This window comes from Musca autumnalis, unplaced genomic scaffold, assembly GCF_047663935.1.
Source record: "Musca autumnalis isolate F117 unplaced genomic scaffold, ASM4766393v1 scaffold_1, whole genome shotgun sequence".
In the NCBI taxonomy this organism is placed as follows: domain Eukaryota; kingdom Metazoa; phylum Arthropoda; class Insecta; order Diptera; family Muscidae; genus Musca; species Musca autumnalis.
In genome coordinates this window covers 64,004,832-64,010,871 of record NW_027411644.1, presented here as the reverse complement: position 1 = coordinate 64,010,871, position 6,040 = coordinate 64,004,832, and positions in this window count along the sequence as shown.

Genomic DNA, 6,040 nt, shown 5'->3' with positions numbered 1-6,040 from the left:
CCTCACAACGACATTCAGGCAGTTTTGAATATTCTTTCGTGGCGTAAGACCAACATTTACATACTGCACTGGCCCTGCAATGCATGCAACAGACCGTCCTATTGCATTATAAGAGGTCAACAAGGTTTCTTCGTCAGCCGACCAGCGACTTGGGGATCTTACATACATTACGGTGTGGAATTTCAGAAATGTAGTGGTTAAATAATTCCGGAGATATCACCTCGCCCTGTTTCACTCCTTACTTATTACTGAATATCCCAAACGTTTGGTGTCTTAAACACATAGTTGACTATCCGACGTTTAAAACAAGGGAAGTATTTTCTACATCCACGAACAACTAAGAATGGTTGACTATATCGAAGGCCTCGATAGGTCAAGAGCACGGTCGCACGACCTGTTCTGGTTCATTGCTCGACTGGTATGTGTAGAATGGACGTGTAATTATGTTGTGGTTCTATGCATTTTCCGGAATATATGCTAATGTTGGGCAAATGGGAAACAACTTTTCATATTGGGGAGGAATACAGTAATATCTGGTTACCTTCATCATTCATAGCTGCATTTTGCCGTTTCCTGACCAAAAATCATTTTTTAGGAAACTATTCTCTAGATTCCGTTCAATATATTCAGGGTTATTATGAATATTTCCCTCGGAATTTTCCGCACGGAAATTAATTTAAACAAGTAAAAAGTCGTTAAGTTCGGCCGGGCCGAACTTTTTATACCGTCCACCATAAAATAGTCTTAATTAAAATGGAATAATTAGGGACCTTTCACAATTTTAGGTGGAACAACTTTTCGACAATGGATAGACTCCTACTGCCTCCCACTATTGCTTAAATTACACTGTGAGCACAAATGTTGGGGCAGAGATATTTCCTTTTGGAGATGAAAGCCCTTGGTGTGTGTATATTAAAAACCCCGTAGGACAGATGCGCCGTGAGTAGAACTTCCGCGTTATGGCGTTATGAAGTTTTTGCACGAGACCCTGTAAGCCGTCATGAATTAGCATTATATAATTGTTTGTTGTTTTTGTAGAGCACTTAAGCAACAGTGAACAAAGATATAACGCTAATTCCTGATGGCCCACAGGGTCTCTAACAAAAATTTCATCACGCCATAACGCGGAAGTTCGACTCACGGCGGATATGTCCTTCGGGGGGTTCATAATATACTCACCAAGGCCTTTCTTCCCCACGAGGAATTTTCCGTGTCCCAGACTTTCACCTCCATTTTGTTGCACAGTGTTATCTAATCTAATCTAAAAAAATGTGTTCAGCTAGGTGAAAGGTACCACTAACGGGGCTATATCAAAGAGTCAACCTATCTTTAAATTTTTTGGCGGAAAAGTTTTATAGCTGCAGGGAACTTCAAGAGCCAAATTTAGGGTAGTTTCATCAAAATGGACCAATGTTGACGAATTTTAGTGAAGAAATTTCGTGACCACTGAAAATTCCCGAAAATCGGGAGGTACAGTTATATGGGGGATATACCAAAACATTTATCTATGTTGACGATGTTTGGTGGAGATCTTTCATGGCCACTGAGAACCTCAAATGTCAAATTGCAGATAGTTCGGTTAAAAATTGTGGCTACAATTCTCAAAATACCGAAAATCGGGAGGTACCGTTATATGGGGGCTATACCAAAACATGGACTTATGTTAACGATGTTTCGTGGAGATGTTTCATGACCACTGAGAACATCAAATGTCCAATTGCAGATAGTTCGGTTAAAAATTGTGGCTAAAATTCTCAAAATACCGAAAATCGGGAGGTACCGTTATATGGGGACTATACCAAAACATGGACCTATGTCCATATCCTTTGGGATATAAGTTTGTTGATCACTAGGAACCCTAAGTGCCAAATTATAGCTAATTCGGTCTGCAAATGTGGCGAAGAACGTCAAAATACCTCAAATCCGGAGGTACCGTTATATGGGGGCTATACCAAATAGTGGACCGATATAGCCCATCTTCGAACTTGACCTGCCTATGGAAAAAAGACCCTCGGGTGCAAAATTTCAGCACTCTATCTCAATTATTGCGGACGCTAGAGTGATTACAACAGACGGACAGACGGACATGGCTAGATCGTCTTAGAATTTTATCCTGATCAAGAATATATATACTTTATAGGGTCGCAAATGATTACTTCGATGTGTTACAAACGGAATGACAAACTTAATATACCCTCCATACTATGGTGGAGGGTATAAAAAAGTGAAATTATTTTAAAATGAATATTTTAAAAAGTTGAAAACTACTAACATCACTTATTTATGGAATATTCTTGCCGAATCGACAAATATATTCCGTTTTTTGACATTAATATGGAAAAAAAAATTATGAAATTGGGGAAAGGCAAAAATTCCACAGGGAATTTTTATTCATGATAACCCTGATTATGTTTTAGTGCACATTCAATAGCTAAATTTTTGGGCATAGCTGCATCAAAATTTTAATTTGGTCGTCGAATTTCGAACTCAAAACAAGAATAAAATTCAACCACTCTGATTTTGCATTGATAAGAAGTGTAAAAACAAAGACAACACAAGAAAAGATAATGAAATGTAAAAAATTGTAACGTTTTCTCTCCCGAACTTGAAAGGTCCCTTACTTTATTATTTCAACATTGTTTATAGCTGCACATCATAGGCACGTAAGTTATATTAAAGATATCTGCCTTTTTGGACAGGTAAGCGAATTTAAGCATCCTGCATATTGGACATACGTTTGATGCTGGCCTGGCTGCCACTGGGTTTCGGGTCAATCTTATTATCTCTGTTTGTACCCTTGACTGACTTCAGTAGCGAAACAATCCTACCAACTTTCCAGCCTTCTGAAACAATATGAGTTGTTAAGGATAAATTGGGGAAACTTTTCAAATACTCAAACATGGGTTCATCCAGTTGCTTAAGCATTACCATTGAGATTCCGTGTGGGTCCAACGTTTTGAAAGATTTCGCCACGGCGTCTGCAACAACGTCCATCGTAAATTGTGGTGATACATCCTCGGCTGGGAGGGGTAGCAAACTCCTCTTCGCTCTATCATTGCCGGTGCGCTCTATAAACCGCCGGTTAAAATAACACGCGCACATTTTCGGATCTGTTACTGCCAGGCAGTGGAATGTAACAGCCGTTCGTTCTATCAACCTTCTTTACCAGAGTTTCCGGGCCGCTGAACAACTTGTAGTGTTAGATGCTGCGTTTGTTGTTGTTGGGAAGACTTCGAGTTTACCATGTATTCCGACGACGAAGTTGTAGACACGCTGGGAGACAATCCCACGACGGCCGGTTCTATGTACCGGATTGACCCGAGGAACCATCTTCTCGGCCAGGGGCCGTCACCTCATAACTACTTGTTCGTGTTCGTCTTTATTTTGGGAGCGGCATGTCCCGGAATGCCTGCTCCGGATTCTTTTGGTCCGTGCCGGTCCCCGGGCCATGGTTCTGCACCGTTTGTCAACGTCTCATCCACCATAGGTCGTTGTCAATGAGATGCAACGGGTGCCAAGGATGGGTGCATTTCAGAAACTGTTCAGGCCTCACCTACCTGAGGGAGTATTACGACAGGGTTTATGTTGCCTCGTGCTGCGCCAATATGAACCCCAGTGAGTCTTCATCATCAACATCATCGGATTATGAAACTCTCCCGCAATATCCCAGACAGCAGTATCAGCAGCAGCCGTTAACACCGCGTATTGCTGTCCCAGTTCCTGAGGATGTAACATTCTTGCAGTTTAACTGTGATGGTCTTCGAACCAAGATCAATGACATCGTGGACTTTATGAGCCGGAGAAATATTATGGTCGCGGCGATCCAGGAAACGAAGCTGAGCAACAACTGCAGTCTTCGGAGTTGTGATGGATACAACGTTCTTCGCCAGGATCGTACGAGAAGTGGGGGTGGAGAGCTTGTATTCCTACTGCACCAGTCTGTCCAGTACAGACCTATCTCGCCTGAGCTCTAGTGACCCCTACTTGGAGTGTATGGGGGTAGCGGTAAGGTGTGGATCCTCCGAGATAGAACTGCTGAATGTGTATATCCCGCCGGTCAATAACTGTGCCCCGCGTTATTTGCCTAACATCAGGCCTCTGTTGCGAGGTGATAACCGGCTGGTCCTAGGGGATTTCAATGCACATCACGAGTTATGGCATTCAGCTCTGGGAAACGACCAGAGAGGTACAGATCTGGCTGTGCAAATAGATATCTCCACATTCTGCACTGCGAACGAGGACGCACCCACCAGGATTAGAGGAGACTGCCACAGTTCGCCTGACATATCCATCGTGTCACCTGGTCTGACGAATGACGTGACTTGGCAACCCGTCATTGGGTCGGACCATCTCCCAATCCTCATCTCCATAAACAGACCACCAGACTTCATAACCTCTGAACGCCGCACTTTCATTAATCATGGAAAAGCGGATTGGCAAGGTTTCAGAGAGTTCACTAATCAACACTTCAGAGAACTGCCCAGTCCCTCTGATATTCGGGTAGCAGAGAGGAAGTTCCGAGACATCATCACTGCTGCAGCCGCTCGCTTTATCCCTGCTGGTCGAATACCTGAAATAAGACCCAATTTCCCAGCAGAGGCGACGGGATTAGCTAATGAGCGTGATGAGCTTTGCCGTACGAACCCTAACGACCCCAGAGTCAGGGAACTGACAATGGAAGTCAATAGATTAGTCTGTGAACCCAAGCGGAAAAAGTGGCTAGAACATCTGAAGTGCTGCAACATTGGAGCCGGCTGTAATAAATTGTGGACAACGGTTAAGGCGCTATCGAACCCTGGTAGGAGAGACGATCGGTCATCTGTCACGTTTAACGGCGTGGCTGTGACAGATCCGAAGAGGTGCGCTGGCTATTTCTGCCGACAATTTATCGAGCACCCCGATAGCGACCGGGCGAAGGGAAGTGTTTTGCGTCGTTTGCGGTCTCTTCCAGCCGAAAAAGAACCGCCACAATTTACGATGGATGATGTTGCAGATGTTATGCGAGGCGCAAAGTCATCCAAAGCGCTTGGACCTGACGGAGTTTCTATGGTGATGCTAAAACAGCTGGATGACCCAGGAGTCGAGTATTTAAGTAAGGTCCTCAACTTATCGCTAGCCACCCTAATAGTTCCCGATGCCTGGAAGATGGGCAGGGTGGTCCCGCTGCTGAAACCTGGCAAAAATGCCAGTAAAGGTGAGTCGTACAGGCCGATTTCACTTCTATCACCAGTAGCAAAGATACTCGAGGCATTACTCCTCCCCCGCATCAGAACGTGTTATCCAGTTGCAGATCATCAACACGGGTTCCGGAAGCAGCACAGTACCACAACAGCACTGCACGCCATTTCCACATATATTGGACGAGGACTCAACCAGGACAAACCACGTCACTGAACAGTGATGGAAGCATTGGATCTGACCAAAGCGTTTGATACGGTCAGCCATGCTAGGCTGTTCGAGGATATCGAGAATACTACCCTCCGGCCTTGTCTGAAACGCTGGGTCATCAACTATTTGTGTGGTCGCCAGTCATACGTGGAATTCAGAGACAGGAAGTCCAAACCCCGTAGAGTTAAGCAGGGAGTTCCCCAAGGAGGGGTGATATCTCCGGAACTGTTTAACCTCTACCTCTCTGCAATTCCACGCCCTCCCGACGGCATTGAGTTAATTACGAACGCGGATGATTGTACACTCATGGCGTCAGGTCCCAATATCGGTAACGTTTGTGAAAGGCTAAATGCCTATCTCATTGATCTTGTAGAGTTTTTCCACGCGAGGAATATGAAAATATCCATCACTAAGTCAACAGCCACACTGTTCACCACATGGACGGCGCAAATGAAGCTCCCACTGAATGTGCAGGTCGACGGTGCAACTATTCCGACCACCAGCGCCAGCGTGGTTTGCTAACGTAAGTGATACGTAATGGGATAAACTACAAATCTGTCAGAATGCTGCCCTGAGAACAGCTACAGGGGGTCACCTCATGTCTGCAATGGACCATTTACATGAGGAGACAAAGATCCTTTCTGTGAGTCGT